This window comes from Pongo pygmaeus, chromosome 19 (genome assembly GCF_028885625.2).
Source record: "Pongo pygmaeus isolate AG05252 chromosome 19, NHGRI_mPonPyg2-v2.0_pri, whole genome shotgun sequence".
In the NCBI taxonomy this organism is placed as follows: domain Eukaryota; kingdom Metazoa; phylum Chordata; class Mammalia; order Primates; family Hominidae; genus Pongo; species Pongo pygmaeus.
In genome coordinates, this window is record NC_072392.2 from 11,969,213 (window position 1) to 11,981,334 (window position 12,122).

Consider the following 12,122-nt stretch of genomic DNA (forward strand, 5'->3'; position numbering starts at 1 on the left):
CCCTTCTCACTACCCCTCCCTCGGCTCAGTTCCACACCATTTGTAATGGCGAAGGCCTTCTTACCCTTTCCCCAGCGTCCAGTGTTGCCAGTTTCCAGGCTATCTATCCTGTGCTGCGCCACGACAGTCAACTTGTGATACTAAGTTGCATTAATAGAAGTATCGTGTCAAAGTTTGGGTGTTCCATCTTGGGCAACTGGCAAAGAGGAGAGTATTCAAAAAAAAGAGCTGCCATGTTCCCCAATAACCTATGGAAATAAAATTAATAATTAATAAATAAAAATTTAAAAAAGAGCTGTCATTATCATAACATGTCCTGTACCTGTCATTATCATAACATGTCCTATACCTGTCCCATGTTTACGAGAATTAAAGATACCTCCTCTGGAGAAATAAAGCTTGATGGGGGACGGGATTACATCTTCATGTACCTGAAAAGTGACCAGTGGAAAAGGGATTCGACATGTTCTCTTAAGTCCAAGGGTCTGAACAAGATCCTGTGTGTGAAACTACTGTTTCAGCCTGACATAGGTGGAAGTTTCTAGTCTTTTTTTTTTTTTTTTTTTTTTGTATTTTTGGTAGAGACGGGGTTTCACCATGTTGGCCAGGCTGGTCTCAAACTCCTGACCTCAAGTAATCCACCCGCCTCGGCCTCCCAAAGTGCTGGGATTACAGGCATGACCCATGGCACCTAGCTGGACGTTTCTAACATTCATGTGATTGATCGTGCTGCTTTGAGTTCCTGAGGACAGCATGGCTAACAATTTACCAGGCACATTTAGAGGGACACCTTCATTGGGTGTTGCTTCCAACATCAATGTGCTCTGCTTCTAATAAAGTCAAGAGACAAGGTGGTTTAGAGGGGAAGATTATAGGAGTTTTATCTTCAATGTGTTCGCTTTTAGCTGATCAACACCCAAGGAAGATAACAGTAATTCAAAACCATTAATTTGGGTTCTGACTCCTTTGTGAATCTGATGGAAGCCAAAACTTTTCCCAAGAAAAATGCACGTACACATCTACATACAACACTTTGCACTCAAATTCAGGGAGCTAACACAGCCTTGAAACCCACCCTTAGAACCCACAAACCTCAGGTTGAGAACTCCAATCCTGGTAGATGGTTCCTGATATGAAAATGACACTTTGAAGTTTAATAATTTCTTTATAAACTGACACCTTAGGAAAAGGCATAAACACTTCTTTCGAAACAGGCTGAACAACCAAAATATTTTTTAAAATAGGGAGATACCTACCTCAGCTTAGGAAATAATGAAAAGGTGTCATCTATTTCTATTATTCACTCACTCGTTCAATAAATATTTACCAGATGATGTGCCCAGCACTCTTCCAATAGCTATATATGCAAGAATGAACTAAACACACAAAGTCCCAGCCCTCCCAAGACTTATATTTTGTAGGATGAGCTGGACAATAAATAAATGCACAAGTGGTAATTATAGGTGGTGTGAAGAAAATTACATTGGGGTAAGGAGGAGAGGTAGTGTTAGAGATGGAGTGCAAGTTATATAGGATGGTCACGGAAGGACTAACAGATAAAACAGCCTTGAATCCAGACCTGACGTTAATTAAGACGCAAGTCTTGCGTGTACCTGTGGGAACCTCCAGGCAGAGGAAATTGCAAAAGTTTCTGTTGTTGTTGTTGTTTGAGACAGAATCTTGCTCTGTTGCCCAATGTAGTGCCAGAATCTCAGCTCACTGCAACCTCCAACTCCAGGTTTAAGTGATTCTCCTGCCTCAGCCTCCTGAGTAGCTGGGATTACAGGTGCATGCCACCATGCCCGGCTACTTTTTGTATTTTTAGCAGAGACGAGGTTTCATCATGTTGGCCAGGCTGGTCTCAAATTCCTGACCTCAGGTGATCCACCCGCCTCAGTCTCCCAAAGTGCTGGAATTACAGGTGCAAGCCACCAGGCCCACCCATAAACGTTTAGGCCCTGAGACAATGAGTGACAATAAAGAGAAGCAGTATAAAGACCAAGCCCTGGACCACACCAACATATAGGGTCAGGGTAATAAGAAAAATCTGTTAAAGGAGAAAGAGACTGAGGAGCCACTGCGGTAGCAGGAAAACAGAGAGTGGTATCCAGGAAGACAACTGCATAAAGTGTTCAAAGAAAGAAGGAATTGCCGGGTGTGGTGGCTCATGCCTGTAATCCTAGCACTTTGGGAGGCTGACATGGGCAGATCACCTGAGGTCTGCAGTTCGAGACCAGCCTGACCAACATGGAGAAACCCAGTCTCTACTAAAAATACAAAATTAGCTGGGCGTGGAGGTACACGCCTGTAATATATAACCTGGCACCTTAAGAAAAGGTATAAACCCATAATTGCTTGAGCCCGGGAGGCAGAGGTTGCAGTGAGCCCAGATCACACCATTGCACTCTAGCCTGGGCAACAAGAGCGAAACTCTGTCAGAAAGAAAGAAAGGAAGAAAGAATCATCAACTAATAAAATGCCATGATTAAATGTAAGATGAGGATTAAGAATTGACTATTTGTTTCAGCAACAGGAGAATAAAATCACTGGTGACCTTGACCTTATAAGAGTGGTTGGGAGTAGAGAAATCCTGAATGGAATAAGTTCAATAAGGAACGAGAAGAGAAGAATTACAGCAGCAAATATAGACAAGTCATTCAAGAAGTTTTGCTATAAAAAGAAACAGCAAAATGAGACAAATTAGGAGATCTTACAGCATGCTTACACACTGATTAGAATGATCCAGTAGGGAGGAAAAATTTGTATGGAAGGGGAGAAAAGTGACAATTACTGAAAAATGTTCTTGAGTACAGATTGATTTTTGAATAACAAGGCTTCTGGGTACTCACATAATCTAGGCCACATGGTATACCCACAGAAAACAATCTCCACTAAAGAGGAGCTGAAAGTCAAAAGTTACAAGCCACACCAAAAACAATTCCTCGTACAGAGAAAATGGGGAAGGGAGAGGTGTTGATCAAAGGGTACAAAAGTTCCAGTTAAACAAGAGGAGTAAGTTTTAGCAATCTATTGCACAGTGTGGTAACCGTAGTTAATAATAATGCATACCTCAGGCCGGGCACAGTGGCTCATACCTGTAATCCCAACACTTTGGGAGGCTGAGGTGGGCAGATCACAAGGTCAGGAGATCAAGACCATCCTGGCTAACACGGTGAAACCCCATCTCTACTAAAAATACAAAAAATTAGCCAGGCGTGGTGGCGGGTGCCTGTAGTCCCAGCTACTGGAGAGGCTGAGGCAGGAGAATGGCATGAACCCGGGAGGCGGAGCTTGCAGTGAGCCGAGATTGCGCCACTGCACTCCAGCCTGGGGGACAGAGAGAGACTCCGTCTCAAAACAAACAAACAAACAAACAAACAAAATGTATATTTCAAAATCACTAAAAGAGTAGATTTTAAATGTTCTCACCATAAAAAATAAGTAGGTGAGGTGATGAATATGTTAATTAACTTGATTTAAACTTTTACAATGTATACCTATGTGAAAACATCACATTATACCCCATAAATATATACAATTATTATTCATGAATTAAAACTAAAAATAAATTTTTAAAATCTATTTTTAATGAAAATCACTAGTTACCAAAAAAATGAAAGCATGTGCACTCCAAAATTCAGAGATAATAGAGCAATCTGAAAGATATTTAAAATAAAAATTCTGAGTTGTTCGAAGAGGTTTAAAAAAAAGTAAAAGCAATAGACCAAAAGAACCTTGTGGGGAAAAAAAGAAGAAAGAAAGAAAGGATGAAAGGTGGGAGGGAGAAAAGAAAATAAAACTGCAGGATCAAGTCTATTTCTTACAAACTAAAAGAACTTTTTGGCTGGGCACAGTGGCTCTTGCCTGTTAATCCCAGCACTGTGGGAGGCCAAGGTGGGTGGATCATGAGGTCAAGAGATCGAGACCATCCTGGCCAGCATAGTGAAACCCCATCTCTACTGAAAACACAAAAATTACCTGGGCGTGGTGGTGTGCGCCTGTAGTCCCAGCTACTCAGGAGGCTGAAGCAGGAGAATAGCTTGAACCCGGGAGGTCGAGGTTGTAGTGAGCTGAGATTGCATCATTGCACTCCAGCCTGGCAACAGCAAGACTCCGTCTCAGAAAAATATATAAAATTAAAAAAAAAAGATATTAACTTTTTTAATTAGGGAAAAAAATAGTCTAACATTGATGAAAGTCAGACATGGCAAATATCTTTGTTCCCATTGTAGAGATAAGAAAATCAAGATCCAGAGTGTGTAAGAACGTAACTGAAAGCTGCAGACATTGTTACTCAGGCTGAATTTAAACTCTGCTTTTTCTGACTGCAGATCCCATGCTCTGCCCTCTCTCCGCTGTATTTGTTCCAGGATAAAGTAGGGCTAACAGGACAAGCTGTTCAAAGAAATTGTATAAGGTTTGGGCAAACTGTCATGGGAGATCTACTGTGAGAAGAACTTGAAATTAATATATGGATGAAGTTAAATTACATGAGATTGTTGTGGGCCAGATCAGTTATTTCAACAAAAATTATCTGGAACTGAGGAGCAGAAAGATTCGGATTGACTCAAGGTGAAAGGAACCTTAGCATCAGTGGAGGATATCAGTGTAAGCTATGTGGAAATGGCTGACCACATGGACAAGGAAGGGAAGGGAGACCAGAACAGAAACCACTCCCGACACCCTCCCTCTGCCATCAAGATGTAGTTTGTATCCTGTTGACTTCAATACAGCAAAGAGTGATTTAACTCATGGCAGAAGGAACCTGAATTGTCTTTTAAGGACTATTGAGAGAACAGAGAATTACACAAGATGGTAATTGCTTTTCTCTGGTTAGAAGAAATACTAACATACGTCACGTTTTATGTGGGATGTCCTGGAGGAGATCTTTAAGATGTTCAAGAGGCCGGGCATGGTGGCTCACGCCTGTAATCCCAGCACTTTGAGAGGCCGTGGCGGGTGGATCACAAGGTCAGGCGTTCGAGACCAGCCTGGCCAACATAGTGAAACCCCATCTCTACTAAAAATACAAAAAATTAGCCAGGCATGGTGGCAGGCGCCTGTAATCCCAGCTACTCAGGAGGCTGAGGCAGGAGAATCGCTTGAACCTGGGAAGGCAGAGGTTGCAGTGAGCCGAGACAGTGCCACTGCACTCCAGCCCGGGTGACAGTGTGAGACTCTGTCCCCCCAAAAAAAAAAAAGATGTGCAAGAAGGTTCAGGTGGGGCTAGGAAATGACTTCCTATAGTGCCTACAAGTGACACACAGGGCCAGAAACCTGGATTAGCCCTAAAGTGTATACCTTAAAAAATATATATATGGTGGATAAATCCTGATGCATCTCTCACCAAATGAAATTTTTCCCTGAGGCCATAAAATGTCTTTAGACAAGGTATTCTCAATCTGAGACTTCAGGATTTCAATGACTAACTCCCCAGTATGCAAGTGTTTGTAGGTATGGGCATTTTTCTCAGATGGAGATAAATTTAAAAAGTCATTGCATACTTAGGCAGACCCCTTTGAACTTTTAAATCCATGGGCCTGGAGACATGATAAAGAAGTTAAGCTTCACTGGTATTGAATACAATGGACTGGCCAGCTCCTTGGTTTGCCCGTATGTTGAACAGGCTTGAGTCAGGATATAGAAGGTGACATAAGGGAACGTGAGGAGGCCCACACCATGGAGCGGTTAAAAGTGAGGTCCTGCGCCGGGTGCAGTGACTCACGCCTGTAATCCCAGCACTTTAGGAGGCCGAGGCAGGTGGATCACAAGGTCAGCAGTTCGAGACCAGCCTGACCAACATGGTGAAACCCCGTCTCTACTAAAAATACAAAAATTAGCCAGGTGCAGTGGCACACACCTGTAATCCCAGCTACTCGGGAGGCTGAGGCAGGAGAATCACTTGAACCCAGGAGATGGAGGTTGCAGTGAGCCAAGATTGCGCCACTGCACTCCAGCCTGGGCGACAGAGCGAGAATCTGTGTCTCAAAAAAAAAAAAAAAAAAAAAAAGTGAGGTCCTTACATTTTCACTTATTCAACATAACTGAGACATATTGAAGCTAATATGTACAGGAATCAGTGGATTTATGGATTATATTACCTAGTTTTAACTAAACTAACCCTAGCAAAATGGACCCTAGTTTAAAGTTTCTTACAAAATAATCTCAATTTGAAGATAACAGTAATAATGCAGGCACATGTAAACAGCAATAAAATAGCATAGTTACACTTCTAACTTGAGTCCTTTTGCAGATACATCGGAAGGTAATGATAATGCCAACGAATCAGATCCGACCAAAGCCAAGCAAAATAATTTCAAATATTAAGAAGTATACTAGAAATGTGCATTTATGGCTGGGCACGGTGGCTGAAGCCTGTAACCCCAGCACTTTGGGAGGCCAGGCAGCGGATCACCTGAGGTTGGGAATTCGAGACCAGCCTGACCAACATGGAGAAACCATGTCTCTACTAAAAATACAAAAATTAGCAGGGTGTGGTGGCGCATACCTATAATCCCAGCTACTCGGGAGGCTGAGGCAGGAGACTCGCTTGAACCCAGGAGGCAGAGGTTGCAGTGAGCCAAGATCGTGCCATTGCACTCCAGCCTGGGCAACAGGAGTGAAACTCCATCTCAAAAAAAAAAAAAAAAAAAGAAAAGAAATGTGCATTTATATCTCTATCACTATACTGAATGGCATCTTAACAAGATGTATATTTATGTGTATGTATTTACACTGAGTGTGTAAATTACATTTTAAATGTTTAAATATACATTTATATACACTGTGTATAACGTGTGTATATATTTGTACCTATATATAAGTATATATAAATATATATATGCATGTATGCGTAATGTATGTATATTTATGCAGATTATGGATGCAGAAGTTATATATATACAGATTATATATACAGATAATACATATACACAGATACTAATATATGCATATATATTATATATATAGAACTTGAAGAAAATTCAATAAAGTTTAAAGTCATATTCTATCAAATACTTTATGAAACTTCATTAAATCAAATGGAAACTGGTGGCCTCTTTTGAGGTTCTGATGTATGAAAATCAATACACAAAATATTCTGTATAAAAAGTTTTGTGCTTTTCATTTTAAGTCCATTGGTAACAATTATGAAAATGTAATGTTTCTTCCAATTAGTTTGCAAGAGCTACTGACTCACATCAGTGACTATGGAAATTAGTAGCCACATTTCATCAAAATTTTTTGCTTAATTACCGGATGGCATTGAAAAACAAATATCATTTTTAGTACCTGCTGCCAATGATGTACTTTATCCATTTGGAGGTTTGGGGAGGTTTCTTTTTTCACTTTTGACAACCATTATAACTAAGTGTCAAAAATAAACTGAATTTAGAACCCGACTTTAAAACTCTGTGTATCACGGAGTATTAAAGATTTGCTCAAATAATGAGGTGTATTATATTTCTGGTGAGAACTTTATTCAATAAATAAGATATATATTTAAAAATATTATTTTTCAATTTTTACCATAGCCTTAACTTTCAGTTTTGAATATGTTTTATAATGTACAACATGTAGGCAAAATAATACATGTATATATTATTTATGAATAAATACATATACAAACAGTGGCTACATAGTCTCAAAATACTTTTACTAGAAAAGAATGATTGATCAAAAAAGTGTAGATCTCCCTGTTCTAGATCTGGGAGCTTCTTAAACTGGGCTGCAGATCAGACTCACATGGAGGGCATGTTAATTCCACATTATTTTGACTTCTTTCCTGAATCAGATTATCTGAGAGGTAGAGCCTGGATGTATGATTTTTTAACAACTTCCAAAGTGATGCTTTTGGCACTGATCTGTGAGTGGCATTCAAATCCATGTTCATAAATAATTGTCTATTAACTCAAACTTCAGGACACAAACAGATGTTAGTTGCCAAAACTTATCTGGGCAGGAAGGATAATAATACAAGGAGTAATACAATTAACTGGCAATCAGGAGGCCTTTGGAAGAAGTTAAAACAGAACAAGGTTTCTGGGCTGGTTTTTATCCAGGAACTCCTAACATAAATATCCCCAATATAATAATATATTACAGCCATCTTTATGCATCTCAATTCTCCCATTAGTAAAATGAGAGATAACAATGCCACCTAATGCTTAGGACTGTTAAGAGAATTAAATGAGACAATATATGTAAAATACCTAGAACAGTGCCTTGACACACAGCAAAATCTAGCTGTTATTGAGATATCGTAATTTGTATGTATCATCTGTTTTAGGATAGGTGATTCCTAGAAAGAATAGTAATAAAAAATTATTTGAACTGAGCATAAATTATTAGCAGGGCATGGTGGTGCACACCTGTGGATGCTGCTACTTGGGAGGCTGAGGTGGGAGGGTCACTTAAGCCTCGGAGGTTGAGGTTACAGTGAGCCATGATCTCACCACCACACTCCAGCCTAGGTGCCGAAGCTCAAAAAAAAGAACTGAGCAAAAATATTATCATACTGTTTTTTTTTTTTTTGCCACAGTGTTTCAACAGTATCCAGATATCCCAGAAGAAAGAAAAAAGCTGTAATGATCAGAAACATGATAAAAGTCTCAACTAAATGAATTTAATTATGTAAATTGTAAGACATTCTGTAATAATGTAATAAATATCATATTTTTACCTCAAAATTAAAACCCAAAGGAATTGTGTGACTGTGGCCTCATAGAGATACCTAACTACCATTAATGTAGTTTTCTGTGTTAGGCCAATGTTTACTGTTTTATTTCATTTTGTTTTGTTTTGTTTCTGTCTTTTTAAAGTCCTGCCTGTGCCTCTGAGCTTAATCTCTGTTCTGGTAAGATGTCAAGATTCTGGCCTCCTCCACCAAGTAGGGGGTCAGGGCTTCAGCCACAGAGCTTCACCACCAAATGCTGAGACATCATCTCCCAGTGAAGACTCTCTCTATGTTGATCTCCCTTTTGAGCTTCAGTTCCTGCCAGAAAAAGAGCTGCAGCCTTCAGATGCAGATTTGGGAAGCTTCGGAAGTCTTTAAGCTTCTTTATCTCATTAGCCAGGGATCCTTTAAAACTTAGGGAGTTCTATACAGGTAACAATCTTAGGGCGATTGTGGAAGAGGCCTCGTGTCCCCCTAAACCTTCCACCACCCAGAATTCTTCTTCGGTCCTCCCAAATGTCTCACTTTGACCCCTTGTTAGCTGAATTCTGATTTTTGTACGGTCACTTGATGCTGCCCGTGGCCTCCTTCACATTCAGGTGCCTGACTCCTTGCTGGACTGATGGCCCTGCTGACTTTGGGCAGTCAGACTTTGCCCTTGCTGGGTCTGTGACATCTATCTCACCTTGAAAGCCAGGACTCCTGAAAATCCCATCAGCACTGAGCAGTGGGAAGCCCCATCTGTCCCTGCCACCTGCTGCTGGGGATGGCTAGACGCCTGCCCACGTTGAGATTTTCTCTGCACTCGGTTTTTCAGACTGAACCTTTCTCCTTCTGACAGAAGCTTCCAGGAGCATGTGGTGGCTCCTGAAGGTCTCACAGATCAATTTTAAAAAGCAAGCTTTTTCTTCCCCTGGAGAAACAGCAAGATTGGTAACTCGTCTGTCACTGCTAATTAGCACAAAGGGTCTGAACACTGGGGAACACAGAGAGAGAAGATGATTGGAATTAACCAGACACCAGGGTTGAAAAAAAAATCCATAATGTGGTGGTACTCAGAGAACAGAAAGAAACTAAAGTTAATCAGCAGCAGTGGTCTGCTGTAGAGTCTTGAGGGGAGCCACTGCAGAGTGCCTCAGGTTGCCCGTGGAGATACGAAGAAGCAGCAGCATGTAGCCAAGGCACCAAACAGAAACCCCATCTTGGAAGAGGCTGGTTACCAGGAATTAAGCAAGGAATGCGTTCATTTAAGCTTACAGAGTTCTATCCAAGATCAGTTCTCTTCTCTGAGATTGATGTGGACCCTTCCAACCAGAAGCTGGAAACTGGCAGCATGTATTTTCTTTGGCAAGCACAATTTTAAAAATTTACTTGAATTGGAATGCCTTTTAGTGGTGCATGCCATTTGCAGTGAGTCATAAGTCTGACCATCCATTATTATTACTATTATTATTATTATTCAGAGATGGGGGTCTAGCTACGTTGCCCAGGCTAGGCTTGAATTCTTGGGTTCAAGGGATCCTCATGCCTCAGTCTGCCAAGTAGCTAGGACTACAGGCTCAAGCCACCATGCCCAGATTTGACCATCCCTTTAGATCATGTCTCTTTAACATACTTACAGTACCATCTGGACCCTGAAAGTATTTGAGCAAGACTGCGCTCAAATATTCTCCAGAAGGCAGAGGAGTTAAGGTTAATGATGCTCCCCTCAGAGTCTGAGCTGTAGAGCTTACTGGGGATGCCTGAAGGCTTTGCTGGTCACAGGGCCTAGAAGCTGACTACTGAAGATTGGGCAGGGTGCTGCCCCTGCCAAATCCCTTATCCCACAGTTCACTTGATACTTACTTAATCAGTCTGTGGCCTCCACCAGATGGTAGGCATCTAGGAACTATTGTTCCCCCCAAGATCCTTATTATTCAGGGAACTTCCAAAAGAGAAATATGAAGGAATTTGGTCAAGGTCAACAGATAAGAATTCAGTCTAGGTCTACTGTAACTATATCCCAAGAACCAAAATTTAGATACCATGGTCCAAAATTCGGAGCATAGCATTTACAATTGTGACACCCCTGGAAAATTCCTGACTTATGGGCACAGGCTATACAGATATCAGCCCCTGTTCACTGGAGGAAATGAAGGGAAGAAAGGAACTCAAATATCAAGCCCTGCCTGGGAGAAGGAGGCAAGTCTTCAGGGTTATACTCACTTATAAACTGGAATCTGGCCTTTTTTCCCAGTGAAGAATCCACTGAATTATCTTAGCTTTCCTTCGTATACCTGAAAACAGATATATTCGAGGAGACATGGGTTGGTGTAGACAATTTTTTTTTTTTTTTTTTGCCATCCTTTTATCCCTACACGGCTGCTTCTAGAACTGCCTGCTCCACTCAGGGTTCCAGGAGGACAGCCTTGGGTTCAAGGCAGCAAGGTTCTTTTATTCCAAATTGTATCACTTGGACCTCTAGAAAACAGGGTCCTATGGTCCTCCATGATCAATTTCCACCCATCTCTGTGCCATACATTCCCGAGCTTTCATTTTATTATTCTTTTTCTTTTTTTGAGACGGAGTCTTGCTCTGTCACCCAGGCTGGAGTGCAGTGGCGTGATCTTGGCTCACTGCAACCTCCGCCTCTCAGATTCAAGCAATTCTCCTGCCTCAGCCTCTCGAGTAGCTGGGATTACAGGCGCCCGTCACCATGCTTGGCTAATTTTTGTATTCTTGGTAGAGACAAGGTTTCACCATGTTGGCCAGGCTGGTGTAGAACTCCTGACCTTAAGTGATCCACCCACCTCGGCCTCCCAAAGTGCTGGGATTACAGGCGTGAGCCACCACACCCGGCCATTCCTGAGCTTTTAAATCATGCCTCCTTGCTCCTGCCTGCCTGAGACATAAAAGAAACAACAAATACCCTAACTTTGCTTCTTGAAAAACCACTTAAAATACACCACATGATCTAGTAACATATATTCCTAGAATTCCAACATACAGATTTGTGAGATGGTAGAAAAAAGTGCCTAAAATATGGCTTATCTATGTAATATTAGCAGATGGTAGTTTAGAAAAGACTACAGGAACATCACCTTTTCCTTGACTGCACATGTGGCTTGGATATAACAGACCAAAACAGGGGTGAAAGCTGTATTGTGGTGCCTGTCGAGAACAGACTAGAATAGACAGTAATGGAGAGGATAGTTTCACAAGACTTTATTCTCAGGCTTAATTAGAACCAATAAAAACTTATAAGTAAAAAAAAAAAAGTACTATCAGTGAATTTCACTGTATAAATATAGTATGAAATGTTTACTAAATGAACAGGATTTTTCATTTATATATCTTGTAATTCTTCGCTATTCTAGTTGAATCTGAGCCAAGAATAGAAGAAACTCAGTACATTTATTTTCTGGTGACTTAAAGAGAAAAAAAGAAAAGTTTTGTGTAAGTAAAATAG